Source organism: Misgurnus anguillicaudatus, chromosome 8 (genome assembly GCF_027580225.2).
Source record: "Misgurnus anguillicaudatus chromosome 8, ASM2758022v2, whole genome shotgun sequence".
Classification (NCBI taxonomy): Eukaryota; Metazoa; Chordata; class Actinopteri; order Cypriniformes; family Cobitidae; genus Misgurnus; species Misgurnus anguillicaudatus.
The window spans coordinates 3274775-3301935 of NC_073344.2; the positions used below are offsets into that span (position 1 = coordinate 3274775).

The 27161-nt window shown below is 37.6% G+C and overlaps 1 protein-coding gene and 1 long non-coding RNA gene across 2 annotated transcripts in view; both read left to right on the forward strand.

The window, feature by feature from the left end:
- The window catches only part of hdlbpa (high density lipoprotein binding protein a), a 135770-nt gene that overhangs the window by 90721 nt on the left and 17888 nt on the right, over nt 1–27161 (forward strand). The window lies entirely within an intron of this gene.
- LOC141365622 (uncharacterized) lies at nt 1796–27161 on the forward strand. Its single transcript, XR_012370694.1, has 3 exons — nt 1796–9894; nt 10773–22595; nt 24307–27161. It is a non-coding gene; the product is annotated as an uncharacterized lncRNA (long non-coding RNA).

Genomic DNA, 27161 nt, shown 5'->3' on the forward strand with positions numbered 1-27161 from the left:
ATGTTTTATTGGAGAACACTTAACGCGAATTGTTGTCTTTATTCTATGCCTATCGCTGCCTGTACATACGCCTGCATTTTGCCATAACTTTATTATGATGTGTAAAGGACAGAAAGCAATGACCATTGCCTGCTGATAGCGAGGTGTCCGACGAGCCGTGTGTTTCAACTTGCACTGGTGTTTGAGAGGGGCACGTTGGAAGAGGAGACTGAGCCCACATCTCAGGCATATGAATGATTACATCACGCGTTGTTCATACAAAGTTAAGAAACGCGAATATTAAAGTGATTTTCAGTCGCGTTTCAAACGCAATATTCAATATGCTTGTGGGCATCAGTGAAAATGCGTGTGGTTTTTCTCCTTATCGTGCACAAACCTCATTGACATCAAGCTCTATCAATGATCTATCAGCTGCATATGGCGTTTATTAAATATGATCAGTGTATTTCATGTGCACACCCTATCATGTCTCACTGTCTGTTACCAGACCTGTTAAAGATGCGGTTTCTGTAATGTGTGCAAGTATCCCGAACGGATGTTTATAACGCGGTGTTCGGGGTAAAGAATATGCATGCTTATCCTGTAAATACATACAGAAACAGTGATATTAAATTACTTAAACGGTGATTTTTGCCATTTCGCCCACCTCTCTCAACATTCATTTCACTTGCACTACACTCAAAATTACGTTCACGCTCTTCCCTTGCGTGTCATTTTGTAAGAGCAAAAGATGTGACTGTTGTGGCCTCAGAACACGTGTATACACTACTGTAGCATTGCCACTCTGTGCTCCATTGCTACGGCTGAAGAAAAACACGCCCCCTCCTCATTTACATATTAGACACAGAAATGTAGAAATAAATACGTGTGGAAATAAATACATGTATAAATAAATACATGTGGAAAAAATAAATGTAGAAATAAATAAACGTTTAAATAAATAAATGTATAAATAAATAAATGTAAAAAAATAATTAAATGTTCACATAAATACATAAATTAATACATAAATGTGGAAATGAATAAAATGATAAATAAAAATGTATAATTAAATACAGAAATAAATAAAAGTTTTAAAAATATTTTAATACAAAAATAAAGAAATCAAAGTTGCAATACTCATTTATTTTGTTTTTTATATTTCTCTGCATATTTATTTTTGTATTTATTTATGTTTGTTTTATATATTTCTTTGTACATGTATTTATTTATTTAATTATTTCTAATTTTTGCACTCTTCGTCCTCCATACTTTATTACAGAAAGCGATCTTCAAATCAGAGCATAGAGCTCGGGGCGCTGCAGTCACAAAGTCTGGCTTACAGTAGCCCTACATTGCATATACACATTTTAGGAGGCAGTCCCCTAAATGGAATACAAAGCATTTAACTTTAAACAAAGCATTGAAAAGAAGTAAACCTGCCACCACCAATCGTGACGTTTCACCAACCCTTAATCCCATCAACATTACACTGTCTCACTCAGACCATTTAATTATCATATAAATGGGTTTCACACTTAAGCCGAAAGTATACTAGGGACGTCCGCGTGCGCGCGCCGTCCGCATGACGTCATTTTCGTCATCAAGAGGGTCCGCGTGCAGCCCAAAATTTGGGACCGCGCGGACGGTGCGCGTGCAGTCCGCGTACAACAGCGCATGCGCATGAAAATATTTAGACAGGGCACTCCACTATAAACAATTATACAAAGGAAATAGACAGCGTTTGCACATACACTGTCGTTTTTCTTCTTTGACTTGTGCTTCTTCCGGGAACAGAGAGCCGTGGAGCATGTTTGTTTGATTCCTGTTCTTTGTTGTCTTGTTGTTTGTTCTGGGCTGTGTTTGCAATGGTGGATCAGTTACTTTTCTTCACCTATCTTAATGTTTTAATGGACTGTAAATGTCGCCAAATCAGTGCTGCCCTGACAGCCTGTTAGAATAATAATTTGAATAAGAAATCATTTGTATTGCGTATAGTGTCTAACGTGGCCATCCGCGTGTAGCCATGGGGAGTATACCCGAAAAGCTGGTATACCCCGGCCTTTAGGCTTGCCATTCACCTATTACTCAGACCCTTGGTCCAAACCTAAGCAAATGGCCCACCAACTCAAACAATGGAACACAAGGTTACAGGGCCACAGTTACCTGGCTAATTTCTTTCATATTGAGATGAGACCGGGACTTGCCGGAACCCCTTACATTATCATTTGGAGGGCAGTGGTACTTGGTTTTGCTCTCAAACATGATGAACATATAGATGCAGTAAGATAAAGCCAATGACTTTTTTAATTATTTTCCCACAAAGCAATGGTAAGAAAATTGCATAAGATAAGAGAAACTTTTATTGTCCCGAAGGAAATTTGTTTTAGACACACAATACAGCTGCTGCACAATAACATACTACATTCGTACAGTGCAAAGAAAAGACTAACACTGCCTTGCTCACAGTATACATTGAACAAACTAAGTTGAACCTTACCCAGTGTTCAACACACCATTGGTCAACATAACATATGTTGTTACACACACTAGGGATGAAAAAAACTATAATTGTTGACCACTACCTAACTTATGGTTTAGTGCTTTAATGGACAGTGGGACAAAATAATTTTTAAAGCAGTTAAGCCTACATTAAGGGACTCGAAAGCGTCTTCCCGAGGGAAGAAGTTGGTACTCGGAGGGAATAAGTGAAGGATGTGAGTAGTATCTGAAATAATTTTTTGAGCCTGTCTAGTAATGGTTTCCCATAATTTTCATGGCTCTCTGTATTAACTGTGTAATCTGGGCTTTTATGTGTACACCAAGGTTTCCCTACCAGGCTGAGATGCCATATCGTAAAATGCTTTCGATTACAGCATGGTAAAAGAGAAGCAACACTTTCTGATTTACACCAAAGACTCTCAACCTTTGAAGAAAGTACAGACGCTGTTGGACCCTCATACAAACCTTTTGCACCTGAGTATTCCATGTAAGTTTATTATCTGTAAGGGGCAAAATTTGACCCCATCCATCCGTTTGGCCCAACGACGGTAACCAAACATCATGGCAGAAGATCATTGCGCGTTCAGTCTTTTCCGGCGCTTACCAATGACGTTTTAACGTTACGCAACTTAGGTAGCTTTATCTGACTCCAAGAAGATAAAGACATATTGTAATATGAATCAAATTGATATAATTGTGGAATTTGGATAAATGTTTGATCATTCTATTCTCTCATGTTTACATTTAACTCATTCATTCGATTACCAATGTCATATCAGACCACACCGGCCGTTGTGTGGGTACTGAACACAAACTCGACCGTACTAGAGGTTGTAGCTAAAGCAATTTAACAAAGTCAATCTCTTGTTAAAAGGTCCCCATGTAGCTCTCAAAAGTCGCCTATTAAATATAAACATAAGACCATAATCAGAGGTTCAATCTAGCTCCTTCTAGACGAATATAGTTGAATCATAGAACTATATAACAACTTAATTATGAAGAGGTAATTATACTTACCAAATGCGATTACAAAACAACTTAGAAGTAACTTAGAAGAGTCAATAAAACAGAGCAAATTAGAATGAATGCAAAAGGTAACAATTAATTAACCAGGTAGGTAAAACATAATTCAGAAGCCAATTTACAATCCAATTAAAATACGAAAGAATAAAAAGAAAAACCATTGCATACCTGGTAAGAATGAAGATCTGTTTACAGATTCCTCAAAGTAAAATGAAATACATGATGCTATATCAAAGATACAGCATCATGGGGGTGCATTTCTAGATATTGAAAGTCCCGCCTGAGTCTTCTACACATCTCCTTAAATAACCAGAGAACAAAGCATATAGGAGTTTGGTACTAATTGGTTGTTGTAAAATCAGGGGTGTAGCCAAATATACATACAGTGGGTGATTGGTCAACATGTCTAAGTTAGGGGTTGTCTCCCAACATTAGGTTAAGTTTACTTATTTATTGTCACAGATTAACATTGAATCCTGTTGTCATATTAATAAACCCAAATGTACCACTTGCATTAAAACACTTCATATAACACCAAACAAGACCAGTTTCAGATACTTTGTGTATACAGAATGTAGCATTCCATACACAGTTTGCTTGAGAACATGAGGAGAGGGGGACGAGAAGGTGTGGTAGGGTGTCCCACACCATGGGGTAACTGTCTTGGGGGTGTAGATGTGAATTCTTTGAGAGGTTTCAGATGATAATTCAACAGGAATTAGGAAGCGATTCCCTGTGGATTCAGCCATTTGCTGTTGGCTTCAGGAAATACCTTCTGTCAGGGTTTGGCACCACCTTACAGCTCTTACAATCAATCTGAATGCCCAGATATCTGTAAGAATCCACCTGGGCTATATTCTGACCGTTAATGACCACTGGTGAGTGGTTTCCGGTGGATTTAGGGTCAAACAACATCTCCACTGTTTTCTTTGTGTTGATACTAAGGAAATGTTTATCACGCCACTGGACAAAATTCTGTACCTCATGTTTATATGTAACGACATCTGAACTTCCAGATATGATGCCTAAAATGGCTGTATCATCAGAGAATTTAATCGTGTAATTGTTATTAGTACTGCATGAACATTCATTAGTGAATAATGTGAACAAGACTGGAGAACTAACACACCCCTGTGGGGCAACAGTGCTGATGTTCATAGGTTTAGACAGTGACTTATTCACCATGACCTGCTGACTACGGTTGGTCAGAAATGAGTGGAACCACTTAATAACAAAGGGATTCACTTTCATCTGCTGCATTTTTTTTCAGAAGAATATGAGGCTGTAAGGTGTTAAAGGCTGAACTAAAATCGACAAACAGCAGTCTGGCATATACCCTAGGAGTATCAAGCCACTAGGTGCACTAAACTGTTGATTGCAGCATCGGTGCCTCTGTGGCATTTATAAGCGAACTGGAAGTAGACCCACAGTTAGATCCGTATCAGTTTTAGTTGGCTTATGATAATTGTTTCTGTGCACTTCATCACAACGGAAGTTAAAGCGATAGGTCTAAAGTCATTGTTTTCTTGTGGGCAGGATTTTTTAGGAACCGGAGCAATAATTGCCTTCTTCCATAGAGTTGATACAGTGTGAGAGTTTAGAGACACCTGGAAGATAGGGCACCAGACTGATGACAGTTCCTCTGCGCATGTTTTTAATAGACGAGGAGAAATGCCATCTGGACCTGTGGCCTTAGTAACATTTAACTTGCTTAAAAAAACTTGTGAATGGTTTTAGGGTCAATATCCAGTGTATAAGCATCATTAATAGGGATGTCCCGATCAGGTTTTTTGCCTCCGAGTCATTTTATTTTGAGTATCTGCCGATACCGAGTCCCGATCCGATACTTCTATAATACATAAAAAAATAATAAATAAGAGCGAAAAAACAGAACCAGGATGTTCCTTATGTCATGCCGCACGCATTGCTGTTTCTGTGTGGAGTCAAAAGAGTCTGAGCCAGCGCATAACTACAGATGTGTTAAAAAATAATGAGAATATATAGTATATGTACAGGGGTTAAATTGGGATTTGTTTTGTGGGGATGCTCTGTTAGGAGGGAGGGTTTGAGGGGTAGCATGTTTAATCCTGATGACAGCAAAGCCACTGGTGTGTTTCAATGACATTTTGGACCTCTGATAGGATTTTATAAGTTTCAGTTTTAAAGCTGTGCCACATGTTGACCCAAACTTTAAAACCTGAACTTTAAATTATGCAAATCTATGAGTCTGACACCCTATATGCATTTGGTGCACATGTCATTATGCACAATTGATCAAACTTGGAAGGAAGTTATAAGAATCAACCTCCTTGACTAATTCTATGCATAAGATAGACTACCCAGACTCAATTAACAAGAAAAACAACGTACTGATTCAGCAATATATCTTATAAATTAGCCATAGAGATTCCCTAAGCTGGTCAGCAGTTAGTTATAAAATACCTATAGTTAGGTCGTAATTAATCTGTATAATCAAAATACATTATTTTATTAAACTATACAATCAGTTGTATCCAGTTATCTAGTTAACATATTGTAATGAGATGAGTGACATGGCTATACATACTTTAATACTTTGTTTCTAGACTTCTATTAAGTTTTCTCGACGTGGGCACCATTCTTACCTCTCTCTCTATCTCTCATCTCTACAGAAATTATCCTGCGCGAATGCGCATTCTTGAGGTTCTGAGTGAAACGCGGAGCTGCGTCTGAGCACATGGTGACAAAAACGATCAACGCGTCGTTTAAATAAGCGGTAAACACCCGGTTTTGTCGTGGGTTCCTTGCACGCACGAGTGCGAAGCCTATGAATGAATTTGAGAGCACGTCAATAGGCTTGTTCGACTTCATGCGGCGCCGCAACAATTGACAGCCGGGTGACGTCAAACTACCGCGAGAGTGATCCGCGAAATCATACGGAGGAGTTTGCTTTTAAATCGCTCTCGCGGAACTTAGACGTCATCCGGTTGCCGGTTGTTGCGGCGCTGCATGAAGTCGAACAAGCCTATTCTCTTCTCATCAGTTCACACGCACCAGCGCAGCGCGTACACTGGCGCAGATCAGAGCGAGACCTTGATGGATTTAAACCCTGCATATGTATCCGAGTCCTGATCGGGAGGTAACGTCCGATTCCGATCGAGTCTGAAACCACGTGATCGGGGCCGATTTCCGATCACGTGATCGGATCGGGACATCCCTAATCATTAATAGCGATACTGTCAAGCACCGAATCACATTCAGCTGAGAAATCATAATTATCAAACCTCTTATAAAAATGGTTCAACTCATTTGCTTTTGCCAGTTCATCTGTAACATGCAAGGACTTATCTGTTGATTTCATGTTAATTGCTATTTTCATTGAGTCACATAATTTTTTAGAGTTCAGGGGGTGTATTACAGAAACTTTCTATCTTAGGTCTTAACTTAAGATATGGTATGTTAAGTTAAGATTTTTCACAAATTCATATTACAGAAGCAAATCTTAAATTGATTTAGGATTCTCATCTTATCTCACCAAATCTTATCTCATCTCTAGTTAGGAAATCCCAAATCGCTTAATCATGTTCGGCTATCAACTGTCATGTCTGTTACCAAGCAACCAGCCATGCGTGAGCTGCTGCTACAGTAAACAAAAGAATTGTCCTTTTAATTTCAATGGGCAAGAAAAATTAATTTTATTAAATTCATAGTAATCATAGTCTGTGTTTTTTTATTAGTGTTTTAGCACATCATCTATCAGTTATCATTCAATTTAAACATTTAGCAAATGTGACTTACAAAAATTAAAAAAATTGTTCTTCCTAAGTGCTAGGATACTATTGAACATTTCAACATTTGATAGAGACATGACAAGAAATAGATGCTGAGTCAAGTTTGTACTGTATTCACTATAATCCCATCAAGTGTTCACGGATAAGATAACTGTTTTTTAACAGAAATTGAAAGATCGCTCTAGTGAGAAACATTGTGATTATGTGAATGTGTGAAGGTAAAAAACATTCAAAGAGTAATCCAAAAACAAACATTGATGTTTTTCATCCTCCACTTTGTTAAAAATGTAATGTCATTCTCCCGCAGTTCTATCATAATGTGATTGTTTTAGCTGGCTCTCATTAAAGTTTTAAGTTAGGACACCTGTGAGGTTACCCTAAAGTTAAGACTGTTTTTAGGATGTTTTGTCAAGTTAGGATGCTTCTGTAATACCAATTTCCTATCTGCAGTTAAGATAAGATAATGCATTTAGGAACATCATTCTGTAATAGCTTTTGTCTTAAATGAGGTCCTAACTGAAATGACTGTGGTTACCAAACAGTTAAGATAAGATTTTAAAGTTAGGACTTTTCTGTAATTCGCCCCCAGGTTTTGAAAGTTTTCCTCTCAGCCCCCTGTGGTGTTCTTTTGCCTCTTTCAGCCTGTGGTTTAACTCCTTTTGTACAGTTTTAAGTTGTAGATGACCCTTAATCTTAAATGCGTGATGTTTCCTGTTAATGCAGTCCTTCAGTTCCTTTGTGATATAGGGTTTGTTGTCGGGATAGACTTTTACTTTCTTTTTTGGAATCACACCATCAACACAGAACTTAATATAATCTGTAGTGACTACTGTGGCATCGTCCAGGCTTGATTACCTGGAAAATGGGTCCCAATCAGTGAATAGAAAACAGCCTTTCAGTGCTTCTATGCTATCCTCTGACCAAACATTAATAGATTTCACCAGGGGTTTGGAACTTTGAACTCTTTCACCGCCATTGACGAGATATCTCGTAAATTAAGAGAAAACGCTTCCCCGCCAATGACGAGATTTTCCGTCTTTCCGCAATACCGCTATTATCAATACCCTTCCGCAACTTTTTAAACCCGGAAGTATTGCCCTATGGCAAGCTGCTGCATGTCCGTGTCTGTTTTAAAGATCGCTCTGAATGGGATCTCTATGAAAAGTCCGTCACAAACATGGAATTATCTCTGCTTTTTGCTCAAAATGTGGTGTTTTTGCAGAAACCTACCCATATTCAAAAGCTGATTACAAAAGAACCACTAAAGGTAGGATGAAACTGTTTTTCTTTGTTTGAAAGCAGAGGGTCTGTTCTTTCATTTGGTATATTGTATGTTAATATATTTAAAGAAGAACATTTTCTGGAAGGCATTAAACTTTGGTGAAAATCATGAAAAACGCTGGCGCTGGCTGGCAACTTTTTTTAAAAACGCTGGCGGTGAAAGAGTTAAGGGCAGTCTTATAGGTAGGGATCAACTGAACAGTATTGTGATCAGAATTAGACAAGGGGGGTTTAGCTATGGCTGTGTATGCATGTTGTAAGTTACCATAGCATTTGTCTAAAATCCGATTTTTCCTGGTATAACATTTAATGTACTGTTCAAAACCTGGCAGGGCAGTATTCAAATCACAATGATTGAAGTCTCCAATGATGAAAATAGGGGCATTTGGAGTATGTTGCAATTGTTTGTGAACGCAGTCGGCCACCTGTGTAGCAGCCCATGAAGCATTGCCGTTGGGGGGTACATAAACAGAGCAGATGAGAATATTGCCAAACTCTCGGGGCGGGTAAAATGGCCCGAGACTTGCACATAACAGTTCAACATCAGAGTTGCAGATTTTCTCCCGGACTGTCTGTTGTCTACACCACTTGTCATTTATGTACAGGCAGAGACCACCCCCTTTACTTTTCCTGACGTCACACTTCTATCGGAGCGAATATGCGAAAACCTGTCTATTCCAACTAGACCGTCTGGGATCTCTGGATGTAACCAGGTCTCAGTAAAGAGCATGATACAAGACTCACTGTACTTGAAGCATCCTCTTGTTAAAGATCGAAGTTTGTCCATTTTGTTCCTGAGTGACCTCACGTTAATCAGAATCATGGATGGCAGTGGGGGTCGGCTACCTCTCTTCCTTAATCGCTGCCGTACACCTTCTCGCCGGCTCCTTTTCCGCGGTCGCTGCATGCATCGAATTTTCATATCCTTGGGCAAGCTTACAGTAAACAGACCTGCAAACTTGTCGCTTTTCGGCGACAATCGCCGTTTTCTTGGTCAATTGGGTCATTCACGTGAATCACGTAGAACCGGAGAGGGGTTTTTTTAGGTGGTGGGGGGGTCGCGAGGCTGCCCTTTATCTGAATGCCTTGCGGGCTAGAATTGCCAAACATCATTGGATAATTCTTATAATTGACATTTCTCTGGGCCATTCGGAATCTTAGCATTTGCTTTTCTCTGGGCCAATCGGAATCTTAGCATTTGCTTTTCTCTGGGCCAATCGGAATCTTAGCACTTCCTTCAGAATCTTGAAGACAGCGCGGTCCTTTGGATGAGAGACACACCTGGCTACCACGCGAGTCTGATGGACACTTTTAACGTGAAGGAACCATCTTATGCAAGGTAAGTCAACTTTTTGGGAGCAAAAACAACAACTATTTGTTTGCTTGATTTAAATTAGTGTTAGCTACCGCTTATATTGTGTTTTTAGGAACGAGTCAACGTGACTAATGTTAGCTAATTTAGCAGGACGATTGTTAGCTAGGCTTATCGTTACCCGGGTGCTCTGCCCTGAGTTCCGATATATACGGCTACTACTCGAATTCTGAGCTAACGTTACCCTGAGTAACTTCATTACGGTGGCTGTGGTGAGCGCTTGCGCAGGCAGTCATTCGTGATGTGGGTAAATGTGACTGTTTACACAATAGCTGATGCGAGAGTAATGTTAAAGGAAAACCCACCGTTTTTCAATATTTTACTATGTTCTTACCTCAACTTAGACTAATTAATACATACCTATCTTTTTTCAATGCATGCACTTAGTCTTTGTACATCGCATTGTGAATGTGTTAGGATTTAGCCTAGCCCCATTCATTCCTGGTGGCTGTATACCTGGTAAACAGTAATTTTTAACAACATAGGGCTGTTTAGATAAAACAATCTGGCGAGCGTGTTGTCCTAGGCTAATACACCAACAGCAAATTTCTGTATAATAAAGGGCCACATCAAAGTCTGTCAATTCTGACAGACACAACACAAAGTCTTTACATTGTGTTGTTAGTTGAATTTATATTATGAACACTAGCACTTTGAGATTGTTTATTCAATGTAAGGAGCCCAACATATAAAATGCATTATTATTATTATAATTATTGAACAGAAATGTATGTTGATATTCACTGCATATCAGCCATACAGTATGGAGACACGTTGTTTTATCATATTAGTCGTATGTATGATAATTTGCAAGTTTCATTTTAATAATTTTAATTTGCTTTCAGGCAATGGTTCTGGGCACTTTGGTGGAGCACTCACGGCCATTCACAATGGCCCGTCATCGTCAACCTTGCACAGACGCTGGCTGAGGACAAAGTGGCTCTGTCGCACAAAGCTTTTGCGAACATCGGCAAAATATATATATATTTTTTCATTTCTGTCTGTCTCTTGTTTTTTTCATTTCAGTGTCATGCTTCACAACACTTCCAGGCGTTTCCGTGAGTTGTAAATAAAAACATGTGTAAAATATTAAGTGTGTCATGCTCTTAAGGTTCAAGGATTTTTTAACATTGATTTTTGATTAAGGTATGCTGATTTTTGTTAAGTCACGCTCAGAATCATATTAAAATCACAAAAAAATAGAGCTGGGGTAACCCCCCACAAATACACCAACCCCCCCCCCACCCCCCTTCGTGCGACACTGTCACCTTTTTTACTCTGAGGAGTTTGCAGGTCTGAGTAAACAATCGAGAAGAATAGGGTTGGGTATCGTTTGAATTTGAACGATTCCAATTCCGATTCCTTGTTTCGATTCCGGTTCCTGTCGATTCCGATTCTTTTAAGAGGCAGGGTAAAAAATGTTTAGTATATTTTAAATGAGCTAGCTAATCAATGGTCTTTCTGAAGGAAATAGTATGACCTTCTCCATCAATTTAAATTTTATAAACTTTTGACTTTTTATGAACTTTACTATTCATTTCTCACATGGCTGTTTTCAACTACAATATAAATATCAAATCTATGAACTTGAATATAAATATTATAAATTATGAATATATTTTTACAGTGGTACACTTTCCTCAAGAGAGCTTTATTTTTGAAAACCTCATGAAAACACATTTACACATGAGTGTATGATGCTGCTGCAGGTACTTGAACATGTTACCGTGCTCCCATTGATGGGCTAACTAACGTTCGCACTCTTAGCTCGTAAATTGTCTATGAAAAAATACATGGGCTAATTTGTTAGCTCAATGTTGGCGCAAGGCATTCTTTTCAGGGCTCGCAAAATCGCTAGCCCGACGTCCCGGGGCTATTGCGAATTCCTGTCGGGTTACCAAAATGCATCTTCGCTCTGCCCATCGGGCTATCATAGGAAAAATATTTTAATGTTTTTGCATTCTCTCAGATTTTGTTAGGTAGTATGTACGGCGTCGTCTTGTCAGTCATTACTATCCTCACGTAACAGTAAGTGAAACTGAAAGCTTAATTAAACCCATTATTTCTTTCGTGTTCACGTCTGAGATGCGCGCTCCTCTGCATCCCGAAACAGACGCTTCTTCATTGGTGTTCAGCGGTTTCTTTTTCCGGTCGGTGGACTATGAATCGAAACTAGGAATCGAAATTTAAACTTTTGAACGATTCCGGGAAAATCGCAAAGCTAGTCCCGGTTCCAATCGATTCTCGATTCCCAAGCCTAGAGAAGAATCAACTGCGTCTCCACACCATCGCAGCGACAAAAGCAGTTCCCTCGAGTAGACTCGCACCCCAAAAAGTTGAGTTCGAATGAGCAGTTTAAATAACTTACAAAAATCTCTTGATTTCAGACAAAATAATATAACGGTTATTAGCAAAAAAGCCGTCTTCTCATTCAGTGAAATCTCTCCCTCTCTTCTCGAGGAGCACTGACAACTAGAACACTGAAGGAAATGTGAGTGGTGCTTGCAGTGGCAATACTCAGCTCACAAAATGTTACAGTGGTGTTAATAATTCAAAAGGGCCCACCCCCATGTCTCTACGATGTTCTGATGCAAAAATGTAGCTCTTGCAAAAATGGTTGATAACAGGCATGGGAATCCCTCACCTTTCTGCGAAATTCGCCCTTTTGAAGCCAAAGCAGGTGACCCACGTGAATCGTGTAGATTCGATGAGAAAACATTTTTGGGGTTTGTGGGGGTATGCACACGCTGTTTGTTGACTTGCCGTTCGCCGTCATCCAACATGTATCCCAGACATTAGATTTGTTTGAGTTCATGCCGCGCTGAAAAAACCTACAGGCAGGCAGGTGACATCAAAGTACCACTAGAGTGAATATATACAGTATATACACAGACTGACACTGCAAAGTGACCTGAAAGATTTTTGATTGGAATGGATTGGAACGAATGTAAGTCACATTGATCTAACGTTACTAGCCTACTGCTGTTAAATACGTAAATGTAAATATGGTAAAACGGGAAAATACTGCATGAAATGCTGTTAATAAGAACATACTGCTTAAAGTGCCCATATTATGAAAAACTCACTTTTTCTGGGTTTTGGGGTGTTATTTTGTGTCTCTGATGCTCCCACACGCATACAAACTTGGAAAAAAATCCATCCATGCTGTTTTGAGTGAGATACAGGTTTCTGAATGTCCTCTGCCTTGAGTCTCAGATTGCTCGAGTTCAAACTCAGCTCCGTTGTGACGTAACTAGCCGTTTCGTCACATTCAGTTTGAATTTTACCGCCCACCACCCCACTCGCAGGTCTCCACCCACCAGAGGTGTAAAGTACTCGAGTAAATGTACTTCGTTACTGTACTTAAGTATTTTTTGGGCTACTTTGTAATTGTACTGAGTATCAAAAATATAAGCAACTTTTACTCTCTACTCAATTACATTTTTGATTGGGTATTTGTACTCTTTACTCCACTACATTTGAAATGACACTTAACGTTACTCGCTACATTGTTTATTCGTCAAATAAAAATGAAACGAAAGTGTCAGAGGGTGATGATGGATAGAATCTGTGGTCGCGGGGTTAGACGGACACACACAACTGAGGGACTTCATTGGCGCCACGCAGGGCAATCGTGTGAAATCAAAGTACTGCGAGAGCGAATCAAATGCATATGGAGAAGTCTGGTCTCGCGGTATTTTGATACGGTATTTTGGTATTTTGAAACACTGAATGGCTTGCGTTGAGCCACCGTAGCGGGACATCTGCGTGCTGCGTATGTCATAAACTGTAGAGAAAAGTTAGCGTCTTATCTGAGAGAAGAGATAAAGCGCAAACATATGGATGCATATCACATTTGCTTCTGTCAAGAGACCCTTTGTTAAACTTGTGATGCTACAATCAAAACAAAAGTGAAGCGCGATTGGGTCAACTCAAAGGCAAGCACAAATGTTTTATATACTCTAATGCTACTTTATCAGCTAACCTAAGCTGGTAAGTTACATAACTTGATATAACTTACTATATAAGCCAAAATAAACCAGCGATGTCCTGTACTGATTGCTCAAGTAACTTCTTAAGTACATTATAAGATTGATAACAAGTGTACAATTTCACTGTCCTCACATTTAACCAAGTATGCTGTAATGTATTTACTGTAAAGAGGGATGCATGACTAAATGTGCACTTTATGTGAGATAGTGGTGTTACGCACTACATGTGTTTTCAATTAATCTTTCGAATGAACAACTTCCTGTTTTTAATATGCATGATCATATTTCTGTTAGTGTAATTTTAGTTTACTGGAATTTTTTAAATATTAAAATTATATCTTTTTATATCTTTAGGCCTATAAGAATATTTGGTAACACTTTACAATAAGGTTCATTAGTTAACAGTAGTTAATGTATTAACTAACTTGAACAAACCATGAGCAATATATTTGTTACAGTATTTCTTAATCTTTGTTAATGTTAGAAATAAAGCTGTTCATGTTAGTGCATTAACTAATGTTAACAAGTTTTTAATAAAGTATTAGCAATTGCTGAAATGAACATTAACAAAGATTAATAAATGCTGTAAGTGCAGTTCATTTTTAGTTAATGTTAACTAATGTAGCTAACTAATGTTAACTAATGAACCTTATTGTAAAGTGTTACCATATATTTATATCACAAAGTTAGGCTATATATTTTTCAGCATGGCACATTCAAATACAACATGACACTAGACTAAAATTAAATGGGTTTAAATAAAATGTAATGTTAAATAAAATTAGACTAAAACTAAATCAATTCAGATGACAAAAATATGACTAAAACTAAATTAAATTTAAATCAAAAGACTATGACTATGTTTAATCTGTGTTTGTTCTGCCAGGTCAAAATTTTGAGGTGTTTGATTTCTTTTCTATATTAGGAAATAAAACCTCATAAATAAACTTTCTTAGTTTTCACTGACCTACAATGTCTCTTTGTGTTGAGGACTAGTGCATCTTTGAGCCAACATTCAGTGCGAGTAAAAATACTTAAGTACTTTTAAATTGGGTTACTTTCATACTTTTACTCAAGTCGTGTTTAAATTGGTGACTTGTAACTTGTAGTGGAGTAATTTTTACAGTAAGGAATTTGTACTTTTACTAAAGTATGGCTTTCAGCTACTCTTTACACCTCTGCCACCCACCAAGGGGCTAGAGAGAGCACAGAGCAGTCAGTCACTTCGCTGATACCCTGCTGTTATCATGTCTCACTGAAATGCCACCGCTATTTGGATATTATGGATTATACTTCCGCCTACTTTTAAAAACAAAGTTTTAACGCGTGGTTATTGGAACCCGGAGTAATCTTATATACAGTGTGTTACGACGCAAATAGTCATCAGATTGTAGGCGATAAGACCTTCATGCGAAATCTGATGTAAACAATATGTAATGTATCTATATTTCACGGATTATACGCATTTGTGGACAAAAATGGTCATTGGATGTATTTTATTGGACTTTCATGGATCATTCACACATCTGAAACAGACTGGATTCGATTCGCGATCGTTGTATTAACACAAAAGGTAACAAGTCACGTTATATTTTGCATGTTGTCATCTTCTGTCACAAAATACTACATTTATGATGCTAGAGCATCTGTATCTCAAAACAGAGATCATACATTGATGCTAATCCTTTTTAAATGTATAGTGATGTTAAAATTGTGTGTAGACAGTAACGTCAGGCTATATATATATTTTTGCAGGCTAGATAGTTTACAGCGTGGTTTCGAAAGTAAAAAAAAAAATTAACGGCTTTATTTTACAATTCTACAAGAACTAAGTAATAATGCTTTGCCAAACTAATCGAGACCGGGCCTTACCGACCCGGCTTTTCTGACGAGGCTAACCCCCGAGCCTCTTATAACTTTACGGTCCGGACCTCCCGCTAGCTTCTAGCAATTAGCACGTGGTCCACAAGCAGTATACATCCACCGCCGGGTCTTAATTTCTGTAATTTGCGAAAATAATGCGTTTAAAAATGTTTTATAACGGGAATATGTTAGTATTGTCCAGGGAAAACGAGTGTGTTGTTGAGACTCCTACATCACAATTTACGCTGGAATCTTTGTGTGTCATGATGAGTTTGACACACCGAGACCGGGCCTTACCGACCCGGCTTTTCTGACGAGGCTAACCCCCGAGCCTCTTATAACTGTACGGTCCGGACCTCCCGCTAGCTTCTAGCAATTAGCACGCGGTCCACAAGCAGTATACATCCCCCGCCGGGTCTTAATTTCTTTAATTTGCGAAAATAATGCGTTTGAAAATGTTTTATAACGGGAATGTTAGCATTGTCCAGGGAAAACGAGTTTATTGTTGAGACTGCTACATCACAATTGACTCTGGAATCATTGTGTGTTATGAGTTTTTTTCTCCTGTAGTGTACTTATTAGTAATACTTTTCTGCATGATTTGTCTTTTGGCAACATAAACCGTTAATAATAATAATAATAATATATAAAATAATATCACAGTATGGTCTGTACTGCTCACGATATCACTATACACGTGCACATGACGTTAGTAGTGGGGCGTGATCAAAGGAGCAGCAGCTCATAAATATGTAATGACTAGCTCAAAACGGCACAATCTGAAATGCCCTGAAACAGAGGTTCCTAGAGATGGGTAACAATCTTTTCCTACAAGCTATTTCGAGCAAACAACTTTTGAAACATGCTTTATGGAACTCGTACACCTATTTAACTTGTGGAAAAGCAGTCATAAGATGGGCACTTTAATACTGTTAATAGGAAAGTTTATCGTTTACAGTAACATTTAAGCGATTTTACACTATTTGAGCGACAAAGATGCGAAAGTGAACTCTTTTCGGGGCAAACTCAAAAGCCCATGCACTGAAACGAGCGTTTCAAAAATGTATTTGGGCTTGACAGGAGATATGCACAAATGATCTTGTAATACCAAAGTCTGTGCAAGTATTCTCATGAAAACAGTTGTTTATTATAAGTGAGCAGTTGATCATATGCGTCAGTGTATAGATCAGCGCTTCTCCACCGGTGTTAAAGGGACAGTTCCTCTTATAAGAAATGCTTATGTTTGAGTCATTATGTTAGTCAAACTACAGAAGACGAAATAAAAAGCACCTTTATAGCTTTAAAAATATCAATTATAGTTAATTTATAGAATGAAAACGGTGTTATATTATTTTGATACTGTTTCTTCACCTAATCAATACTGCTAGATCTTGTAACAATTTTTTTTTCAAAAATGGCGTTTATCGCGTTTTGGAACCAAACTCTTAAATTACATGTAGGCATTCAGGTCCACCCTATTCCAAGGCCAACTTAAAATTGTATGGCCTTGCGACTGATGGTCAGATTATGGCAAAATAAAATTATTGCAGATGCAAAATAGTAAGGGAATGCTACTTGTTACAGCTTTTCAGATTCATCAACCCATTTAATTAAACATGGTTTCTGTTACTAGTCAAATGTTTACATTTGAAATGTACAATCTAAATTGTCCGTCAGAAATAAATAATTGAAATAATGGTCATAATGTATTTTTTTGCTTAAGATGTTATGTTATATTTGGTTTCGGCTTGGATGTTTGGTTCCTTCCTTCTTTTTTTTGTCCTTGGCCAATCACATGCCTTAAGAATAAACAAGTTAAGTTACAGCATGTCCCCTAATGAGGTCGTAATATTTATTTTGGAGGGCCCCCACCTTGCGTCCACATCAGAGGCCACGTCGCCCCTCGAGCACTCTTCTCACCTTTTTCACCCCTGACCCATTTTCATGCCTTTGATAAGGTATTCTCATTGGTTGCTAGGGAGTGAATTGGCATGCACCAATGATTATAATCCAAGCCATTAAAGGCTTAATCCATTATGACTCGAGGTTTTAGTTGTACTGTAGCAGTAGTTTTAGGCAAAAAATACCATATTTCTATCTCAAAACCACTAGGTGGCACAATGACAAAATTGTGCATGTAACCTCAGGTCATAACTGTGTTGCATCTAGTTAGTTTTATAACTATACACCAGTATTGCCAGTAGATGGCGGGCCAACTGCTGTTGGCACACGTCTTATTTTGAATTAGCCTAGTATAGGCTATCTGTTCTTTTGTCAAGAAACATTGTCTTTACTTCCTATTTAAAAGATGAAAGACGGCATTAAAAATTGCTATAAACATGGTTATGGTCTGTGTATCATTCGTTTTTTTGCAATTTTTGGCCATTTCTGATGGAAATTTTAATATTACGCCTATATAGTTTTTTGTTTAGAAGGTAATGTTCTTCCTATGGTGTTTTTGAGTCGATCAGAATAACGCTCGCTGAGATATTTGCGTGTGTTTTTTAAATGCTATTTTGCTGCGCAGGGTTAATCCATGGATTAAAGTTTTCCATCGCTAGACGGATTTCCATCATTTGCAAAATTATTAAATTCACTATTCATAAAGACGACGTGTATTTACCTTTTTAAGTGGGATGTGATCAAAGCCTGGAGTGGAGCCAAATCACGTTCCTCTCTCCACTGTAAGCATTCTGTAATCACTACGCACCGGATCCACTCCGGGTTTTCTGACAGTGAGCTCATTTACATGCGCACCAATAATGCGATTATAATGGGATTTTGGCAATACTGCGATTATACTTTACCTCATGTAAACGCAATAATTCGATAAAAATAACGCGATTAAGCTCATAATCGCAGTAAGTATAATCGAATTAAAAAAGAGGTGGCGTACGCCGTTTATAATCGCAGTATGCATCCATGTAAACGCTTTAATCGCATTTATACCACACTAACTGAAGTGCGCGTGTGTTTTAGTCACGCACCTTAACCACAAATTTGTTTTAAACTTGACATTAGGAAGTCTTACCTGAACTCTGCCAACACGACTCGCTGTCAGCAGTCTGCCTTCATTTAGAAACAGCTCAAATAACACAACAGCAGTGTATAAAACCTTTAAGGGACATTATAACGATAATTATAATGATAAATATATTAGTGACCACATCATAATGATAACTTCATGCTAATGAGCGCGGCATTACCTAATGTTGGATATTTCTTGTAATAAAAACTTTTTTGCAATTGTTTACATGTCACTGAATATGTACATGCTGTTCTTGTTGTATTTACACAGCAGGAAACCAGCAGATGTCCTCAATGCGCTGCGTTTCGCGTAACTAAACAATGAATGTAGTAGTTTGTGTATATCTTACCTTTTGGCGTAGTCAGTGTGGTAGAAAAATTTCACAGCAACTGCATCAGTGCTGGATACCTGGGGTAATTTTATGTTATAGACCTCAGAAATGAATGAGCTTTCTATTGCATTTTAAGTGCGCGTGCACTTCAAGTTCAAATAGATTTGATTGGCTGTCAATGGTTTATCGTTCATCATGTGCCAAAATCGCTATCGTTATAGTTGTTGTGTAAACTCTGCTATTATCTTTAATATAAAACGATTTTTAAAACTATATTTTTATATCGTTTTAATGTGAACGCCCTTTACAGGCACTGTCATATTTATATCTTCATCACGGCACCGGATAATGAAATACATCTATAACAACGTGTTTGTCATTTAACGTAAGTAAATTTAAACAGTGGACCATATATGTGAGTTCATCATTTGTGCTCTGCATTGGGCTATGTGTGAATAATCCGAAAATAAAAACTGCATGTAAACCAGAGTGAAGAGGTTAGCTCCAGTCATGTAAACATCTTACTGCGATTAAGACCTTACTCGCATTACTGGAAATAATCGCATTATTGGTGTGCATGCAAACGAGCTGAGTGTCACGTTAAGCTGAGGTAAAACTTTATTTCAACTAGCATGGTCAAACTTGCAGGAAGGCTAAGAAAACCAAACAACCAGGTAACTTGCGTGTCTTTGCATAGTATGACTAACGTTAGGGGTCCTGCATTTTGGGGGTAAATGATTTCTCACGTACATGATCATCCGCGTCACGTTTTTTAATGCTATGCTGGTCTAGCCAGTGGGTGATACAACGGGTTTGTTAAACTCGTGGGTAAACTTCATGTGGATCCACAAGAACCAAGAGGCGGATGACATCGGGATCCCGTCAGAGAGATTGACGAGGAATCATAAGAGGAGACTGCTTCCGAAATGCTCTCGCGGGACTTTGATGTCATCCACCATGAAAAACAACGTAAAATGTTTAAGTGCCCTCGGTAGTACACAAACGAGAAAAACGCGTTTAAAAAAAACAAGCAAACATAAAATCTCGCTGTTATTGACAGGGCACATATAAACAAAATTCTCTCCACAGTATTCTTTTTCTAATAAAAACATTTGTTTATGTCTTAAATCTATGTATAGATTACAGTCAGATTAACCTACTTAAGTCTGTGTCATTAATGTTGATCAAACAACCCATGACAAATAGCTCTAAAAAATAATAATATAATTAATTTATTGTGTTATGATTCATTTAATTTGATTTCTGTACCTAATGCTAATTCCAGACCTTATTAATGTACAACTTTGTTCTCTTTTATACATTTTTGCAATTTCTATATTGTTTATTAGATTTTTCCCACCTGCTTTTTGCTGATCCGAAAAATAATCTGATCTGTGCCTCAAAAACTTTAATGTGATCCGAACTGTGAGTTTTTTTATCCGTCACACACCCCTAGTAAAGTTAGTACACAGTGGTAGCCATAAATGCAATTGTACTAATAATTGGCATAATAATTTATTTCGGTGTTTCGGTTTTTCAGCCTTGGTTTTCGGTTTCGGCCAATAATTTTCATTTCGGTGCATCCCTAATTTAGGTCTTAGGAGGAAGAAAACAGCAGAAACATTGAGCATAAAATAGCACATCAGCGCTGCCTCTATTGTAACATAATATTTTGTTGATAAAGGTACAGTCATTCAATTTACAACTGTCACTTTACAACTATGGTTACAGGCATCCTGTGCGAATTGTACACGAATTTGACTCAAGTTACTTGTTCAGGGTTTATATTCATACATAACATTACTGTATTAGAGCTGTGACTGTAAGCGGTTGTGTGAACAGAACAGACCCTGGATTATTCGTTTATGTGTACTGAATAATATGAAATGAAAAAGTTGTATTTGTTCACATTAGTAAATGCATTAAATAACATGAACAAACAATGAAAAATATAGAGTATATAAGCATTAATTAATTCTTATTTATGTCATTACAGTAATTGATGGTAGTTCATGGTGCATTCACTAATGTTTCTACTTTGATTTAAAAAAATTAGTAGTAAATGCTAAAATTAATACATTTACAATTAATAAATTATTAATAAAAGATTCATTAAAGGTGGGGATATTCATGTTTTCTTTTTATATAGGGAGTTATTTAGCTGTTTCGCCTTAATCTGAAATGCCCTGCAAACTACAGCTACCTATACATGCCACAGGAGACTTTAATATGGAATTTATGGCAAAAAAATCTCCCCTTAAAATCCTATTGTTTTTGCCTACATAAAGTGTTAGTTACAGGAATATGACTTGGCCTGAAAAACATTTCAGTCAGTCAGAAGAATTTTTTTCACTTTAATCCATGGGTTAATCGTAAAGCGAATTTTGGCATGTTTGATATCGTTGGACTCGGCAACTATTCAGGACCCCAAGAAAACAAGTCCCGTGAAAATGTCTATCAGAGCCAAAGTTATAGGCGTGAAAAACATAAGACTGACCACTAGGTGGCGCTGTGACGAAACGCTGCATGCCCCCTCAGTTCCTGACTGGCATCACAACTACCAAGTGTCGTGTCAATAGACATAAGTTTGACGAAGATACAGCCTAAAATCTGTTATTTTGCACTCAACATAAAATTTGTTGAAGCGCTATACGACAACAGATTGGTTTATCGAAATTCTTTTAATATCTTTTTGCCTTGAGTGTCTCTAGATGCTACATACCATTTTTCGTGGCAATCAGGCAAAAGCTCTAGGACAAGTTCGCAAAAGTAGGTTTTATGAATAATTAAAAATGGCAAAGTTTCATGATGGAAAATGACGTCATAGGGTCCAATCAAATTTGCTTGAGCCAAGGAATCAGAATTTTTTGTTTAGGACTTACAGGTCAGAAGTTATAAGCAAAAACATAAGTGCAAATTTGGACTGTTGGTGGCACTAGCGGGTTAGAGATAGAGACTCCAAATGTGCTGTGGAGACTTTTGGGACAGTCTTTTATAAGCATGCCAGATTTCATAAGTTTCCTATGTACGCTGCTATGGGCTGCCATAGACCGCAATGGTGGAAGAAGAAAAAAAATAACGGATACAATAGGGGTCTTCGCCCATTCTGGGCTTGACCCTTAAAAACTAACAATAACAATATCGGTCTTCGCCCCTTCAGGGCTTGACCCCTAATAATTATAAGAAAACTAACAAGTAAAATAACTCCATGAAGAACAATAGGGTCCTCGCACCTCGTTCAGGCCCTAATAACATCTTGGGCCCACCTGTTGGTCCGTGACATTTTAGAAAATTACTCTTCCTACGTCATTCTTTTTGCTAAATTGTTTGAAATATGAAAACTACATACAGCTTTCCATTGATATATATAGTTTGTCAAGATAAGTGTAGGTTTAGACAAAGTTATTATTGTTTTAAATGTAATACCAAACGTCCCACCTGTGGGACTGTGACAGTTAAAACCTGATAACCTGCGCGAGGGCGTGGATGTACTGAAGAGCTATTTATTTACATAATGTAAATTACTGTTAGTTTAAATGTACTTACATTAAACAACTATACATCATTAAACAGTGTTTTGATTTAAGATTTAGTTTTTGACCTTTATTTTAATCTGAGAATCCTAGTAACAGTAATTTCTTCATTTTTGTCAGGAGTTATGAAAATGAAAAACGGTACATACCTTTAATTTGAAATATAACCCTCAGCCGCACTCATTGATAAAAATACTCCTCCGTGATCGTCATGAAAGCACTCGATAAAACAACATCTATCGGGGCTTTTAATTCAAAGTATGCATATTTGGAGAAATATTACTTCAATTTTATATGTTTACTTCAAATTTCTGCAGTGGGGGTAATATTTCACCCATTTTTATTGCAAACATGGCGATATGAGGAAGTTTGCAGTCTGCAGTCATTGACACTCAGTTTGTTTCATTCATACGTGAAGCCGGAGGGCGCTAAAGTCTGAAACTCTTTCATAAACTTTCATAGAAAGAATAAGACGTCAGTCAGCTCAGCAGCAGCAGCTGTCAGTCAGACGTGAACTTGAGCAGTGACCTGCAACGAGCGATCGCTGTTTTTATAATAACATGTAAATAAAGATGTTTTGATGTTTTAAAACCATAGAGACAATAAACACGATTAAGATTATATATGGTTTGTCTGTATTTTTAACGCTATGTCTATTATTTTTATAACAGTACTGTATATTATAATGCTATGCTAAGCTAACAGCATAAATAACATAAAATTGTTTATTTTCGGTCTTATTTTATGATCCAAAGCCACATCAGATCACGCATGATTGTTTAAGCACTCGACTTTTGATGTTATAATGTGAGTTTTATTATAAATGCTTTTATTTGTAGTGTTTTGATGGTATGCTAAGCTAACGTACTAGCTGTTCTGTAAACATCTGCTGTCTGGAGATATGAGATATGTGTTTCTAGGAATAATTTTGACTGGTAAAGCTTCTTTAAGGTAAGTTTCTTTTTGTAAGAAAGGACTTTAATAAAAAGAAAGTGAATTGAGACAAAAGGAGGAAATAAAACACTAAATAGAAATTATGAGCAATTATTATATTGTTTATAATAATAAAATAAACATTTAGACAGCCATATCCCGGATTAAAAGTTGTTAATGACTCATCCGGATGCTTATTTAATGAGTCTGTTTAAAACACGGAGCAATAGGACAATAAACTGAAAGGATGTTGTGAGAGATAAATAAACAAACATTAGCTTAGCATTTTTGCTGTTTTCTCTAAATAAATTTACATGACATGGGTCTAAAAAACATTTCATAAAATACAGAGTTTTAGAGGTATCATCTTCAGATTTAAAACAGAACATGGTCAGACCTGTGGCTTTAACTGCAGAGCATTTCTAGATTGCTCCAAGGCCAATTTCATTTAGATTTTCATAACAATATTTCATACATGTTTGGTGGAGTTTATAAAAAAGTATAATTTAAGCTCTCTATAACAACTTTTTTCATTATGACAGTAACTAATGTTCACCTCTTAATAAACTCCCAAGTGTCTGCTTTCAAATGAGACCAAACTTATGCTTTTAGTGCAAAGACTTCATAAACTGTATCTATTTTAGTTTGGCTATGACAGTTTTTGTGGGGGGGTTCAGAAAATGGAATGAGGGCTAACAGGTTAAAGGAAAATTGCAGCCCTAATAGCATCTTCACGATGCTTCTTTGGTTGGGGTTTACCAATACAGCTCGGGAATCAACGTCATTGCAACTTGCGTAGCAATGCATTGTGGGAAGGATCCGCCATATTGTACGCTACGCACAAGCAAACAGACGCTACATTGTACAGAAATTCAAACCCCAAGTGTTGAAGTGTTATGGATCGAAAGATAAAGTTGGAGAAGATGTCTTATAAAGAGGAACTTAACCAAGGTACGATACCTTGCAAAAATAAATTATATCGACGGCATCGATCCCTACTGCCATGAAGTGTGGTTTGGCGATCTGAGTGAACTACCGAAGGTAACGTTCCCGGATCTTTTGCATATCTTGTGTGTGGCGTAAGGGCATACACGCATACAGAATTTAAGAACCATAAATCTCTCGAAGCCCACCAGCAGTTTACAAATGGATGGGTGCAGGATCTTCAGATTTATCGTGTGAACGACCAGAAAACCGTTGTTCGCACACAAAGGTATGTATCAAAAAACTGCCTCACCTGTAGCACTTTTTAGCCATGTTTCTTTACATTGTCAGTGCAACCTTTTAAGTCATAACAGTTTGTTTAAGTCATAAGTAAGTGCTTTGAAGCTAACGCACTCTGTTTGTGTTATTGTTCTCTTCTGGGGATCCCCATTTTGTAACATAAAATAATTCTGTAGCTTACTTATATTTCTATAATGTTGTTACTTTATTTTTGGTTACTTTTGTATGTGCATGCATATTATTTATTCATGTATGTGTTTGTGATAAAAAATAATACATTAAAAATAATAAATACATTTTCACATTTTTATATTTATGTAGGTTTTGCACTCTCAGCGTCTGAATGAACCATCACTACAACCATGGGTGATCCTCTGTGCCACAGGACAAGTAGAGTCTGCACATTGTACATGTATGACAGGCATTGCTGAGTCCTGTACACATGTTGGGGCTCTTCTCTTCAAAATTGAAGCTGCAGTCAGGATACAAGGACAAAAGACCGTGACTGACGTTGCAGCATACTGGATGATGTCCAGCAGCATCGCTAAGGTCCAACCAGAGGTGGGATACAACATTGACTTCACCTCTGGCGCAGCAAAAAGAAAGGCCCTTGACAGGTGCATCAGTGGGGAAAAGAACACACCAAGAAAACGCATTAGTGTTGGGTTCGCAAGGTCTTGTGTGCATCCATCAACCAACCTTTCAAACATGTCATCACTGCTGCAGATTCTACATATGACGAAGTCATCTGTATTTACTGGTATCCCACCACCTGTATAAAAACAAAGTGAAGCCTTGTCTTATGCCCAAGTCGCTACTGAACCTTCGCTACCGTTCAAAAGATAAATATGAACTGTCTGTCTGAGCACTGCAACATTACAGACATGGTACAGGTTTCTGAGACGCAGGCAGCTGGAATGCAAAGCAAGACACAACGGCATTGCTCTCTGGTGTGGTACACAGCAAGGGCTTGAAGAGTAACTGCTTCTAATATGCACGCAGTTGTGTCAACCAGGGACAGAGAGAAGCAGCTTATCAGAGGACCTAAGGGATCTAGCTGATACATGGGAAGCTGATACATGGGAAGGTGGAACTGAAGCACAAACACGCATATTTCATATTTTTGTGTTTTCTATTAGTGATAATGTACAGAAAATGTACATGTTTACTTGATGTGTTTGACTGAATTACTAATGGAGGTTTAAGTTTAGTAATTTTACAGTCATCCATCATTTGGTGTATTTTACTTATGTTTTTATATCTGCATTGTAATTTTTTATTGTTACTGTTCTTACTTCAGTGTTGTTTTTTTAAGTGTTCATTTTGTACCCATTACCCTTTATTTACATTTATTGTTCCTTTGATTTATTAAATTTCTTATTGAAACCTTGACACTTTACATTTTGTTGTTTTCTTTTTATTTACAGTAACTGATATTTGTGATTATATATGTACGATTGAAACAGACACTTCTGTGGTTCATGTTTACTTGTATTTGCCCTGAAGTAACACTAAACTGAACATAGTTCAGTAAGTGCACATTTTTACTGTTCACTTTAAACTAGGCTCTAAATAAAATTTTTCTGTCAGTTAACCTCATTTTGGATGTTATAGAGAAGTCCACATTAACCTCAAATAAAGTAAAAGGCAAGTTGAAAGTGTTTTTGATCATTTCTTATGATATGTATGAAATGCAAAGTTTTCATTCTTTTACAATAGTGGTGTAACAATAACTATTATTCAGTGTTTCATGACAACAAGCTTGTCAAGAAATGTCATCTCAGATTCATGAGCCATTAACATGCTTACTGGTATTATTCTACTAAGAATACTGTATTTAGAGGGTAAACATCCGATCACCCTCTCCACGTGAACCCTCAGGTGAGCAATCTGTCTCGTCTCCTCCACATCTTTAGAATCCACCTGACAGCTAGCGTCCTCTATTAAATGCAGGTACTTTCTCACGTCGATCGTGACTGTGGTTGTGACAATTATGTACACAGCAATAGTTCGCCATTTGGACGTCTTTTGGACTGTAAAATGTAAACTGTTATTCGTTCGCAACTACTTCTCTAGCCTGCACTGCAACCAGCACTACTTCCATAGCGTAAACTCCCACAATGCATTGCGTTGCAGTTCGTAGTCGACGTCACATTCCCGAGCTCTATTAAATTTTCTAAATGGCAGTGTACGTTGCTTTTACTCTATACAGATGAGTTTACCGAATTCTTTTGTCAGGTACTAGGAAATGCTCTATAACCCCTAAATTAAAAGTCATCAGGATTAATTGTAGAAGTTGCTTGGCAATTTAAAATGAGGGCTCTCATGAT